The sequence below is a fragment of the Tenrec ecaudatus genome, chromosome 12 (genome assembly GCF_050624435.1).
Source record: "Tenrec ecaudatus isolate mTenEca1 chromosome 12, mTenEca1.hap1, whole genome shotgun sequence".
Classification (NCBI taxonomy): Eukaryota; Metazoa; Chordata; class Mammalia; order Afrosoricida; family Tenrecidae; genus Tenrec; species Tenrec ecaudatus.
The window spans coordinates 55,366,788-55,369,417 of NC_134541.1; positions in this window are offsets into that span (position 1 = coordinate 55,366,788).

Genomic DNA, 2,630 nt, shown 5'->3' on the forward strand with positions numbered 1-2,630 from the left:
GGGAACAAATAGAGAGATCTGTGGGACCAGCCCCAATCCAGACTCAGATTAGAGCACACAGGAGAAACACAAAGGAATGGAGAGGGAAGAGAGGCATCCTGGCGCTCCAAACCCGAAGGATAATATTCCTGTTTGGAGAAGACAATGCATGGGGAGGACCATAGGGCTGTCCCTACCATGGGACACAGCGTCCCTCACTGAACCATGGCAGTGTAGGGGACAGCACTGGAGACACAGTGCAGCAATAGTGCACAGTCTGCCCCCATCATGCTGGGGCGAGGCACTGAGGGCATGCAGCAGAGCAGCTGGGGAGAAGAGTGAAGACTCTCCAGAGAATACCAAAATTAGACTTGGGAGACAGTGTGGCACCCCAACAGACTTGACTGGAAAACACTCGTAAAGACCAACAAACAGACCTTTACCTATTTGTAGGCTTTTCCATTTTTGTCAGTGGCTTTCTTTTATTATTGTTATTTTTTGTTTTGCTGTTATTGTTTTGTTGGCTTTGAATTCCTTTGTTGTTTTATTTGACTTTGCCTGGTTTTTGCACTTATTAATACATCTGCATGCCTATCTAGATAAGATAGGTAGGATAAATAATTCGGAGATGAAGAGAATGGGACCAATGTTTTTGGGGAGATACAGATGAAGGAGATTTGGAAGAAAGGAAGAAGGGGGACCAACCCAGGGACAAGGGAACAATAAGTGAACTAAAATCAATGGAAGGAAGGTCATAGGATGCGTAGTACTGCTTAATCAAGGCCCTTGTAGCAGTGAGGAATTACTAAACCCGAATGAAGGCTGAACATGATGTGGTACAAGAAGAAAGTAAAAGGAAATAGAGGAAAGAACCAGGAAGCAAAGTACATTTACAGAGGCCTAAATACAGGCATGTACATATGTAAATATAAATATGAGCAAGTACTAGAACTATGTAATCATATCTAAATGTTAAGATTGCAGATGGACATTGGGCCTTGACTCAAGCACTCCCTTAACACAAGGATACTTTGTTTTAATAATCCAACATTCTGTGATGCTCACCTTCCCTTCATGATCACTGAAGACAAAATGGCTGCATAAGCAAATGTGGTAAAAAAAGATGATGTGGTCTAGAAATCAAAAGATATAGCATCTGGAGTTTTAAAGGCTTGAAGATAAACGAGACGCCATATAGCTCAGAATCAACAAAGCCCACATGGAAGAAGCACACAAGCCTGTGTGATCATGACATGTCAATGGGATCAGGTATCAGGCATCTAAGACCCAGAAAAAAACATACCCAAGGTGAATGGGGTGGGGCATGGAATGGAGACCCAATGCCCATCTGTAGACAATTGGACACCCTCTCACAGAGGAATCACAGGGAAGAGATAAGCCAGTCAGGGTGAAGTATATCACTGATGAAATACAACTTTCCTCTAGTTCTTTGGTGCTTCCTTCGCCCCACTATCATGACCTCAATTCTGCCTTACGAAATGGATTAGACCAGAGCATGAACACTGCTACAGATAAGCGCCCACAACATAGGGAATCCAGGATAGAAAAACCCTTTAGGGCCAACAATGAGAGTAGAGCTCCCAGGAGGATTAGGAGAAGGTGGGGGGAGAAAGGGGCAATCAAGCACAAGGATCAACCTAGAACTCCCTCCCAGGGGGACAAATAATGGACAAATGTGTGAGGGGCAACAGAGGAAGATGGAAAAAATAACCTATAACTTATCAAGGGTTCATGGGGGAAGATGGGCTAAGGAGGGAGGGGGAAGAAATGGGGAGCTAATATCAGGGGCTCAAGTGGGAAGAGAATAGTTTGAAAAGGATGATGGCGACATATGTGTCAATGTGCTTGACACACTGGATGAATGTATGGATTGTGATAAGAGATGTAAGAGCCCCCAATAAAAGTATTTTAAAAAAGAAAAGAAAAGAAATGCATGGGTTACAAAGAAATTGGCATTTCAATATAATTGTTTATCAAAAACTTTTAATGTGTCATAATAATAAATGTGACTCTTTATTAAGATATTAAATAATATGATCCAGTGGGAATTCTGATAATGCCTGCAGGTTGGAAGTGTCAATGATTACAAATCATATTTTAAGGCATTTGTAATGATTATCTTGGAAAATAAAATATGTAATTTATACTGATAAAAAAGAAAGAGAAAATTGCAAAATGTGTGTTATCTTAGTCACTTTCTGTAGAAACACTGACGTTGGCTTCCACCCTGTACTCTCTGGCCTGAGACTCCGGGACCAACCATTGCATGTTAACTTTCAATGAACTACAGGCATTGTTCATCCTTACTTTTCCTGATTTTTACATGAGTTTGGTATAGTTTTCTAATAGTGTTTGTTAGTGCCGTGTACTAGATATTTTGAGCAAAACCCCTCATTTACCCAGATAATTGAAAATTATGATGCACTTGTTAGGTTTCTGGGCTGTTTGACCTCAGTTCTGGCTTCTCAACACTTTTAAGAATTCGCGTGGCAGAAGCACTTTGGTAAATCCAAGTAACTCTTGCTAGGGAAAAGGAAGTTTCTGGTATTACAGTCTCAGAAGTTATACTCTGGAAAGTTTGTGAGGTCGCATGGCGGGAGGCCATATGGGAAAGTGTGCAACTGAAAATA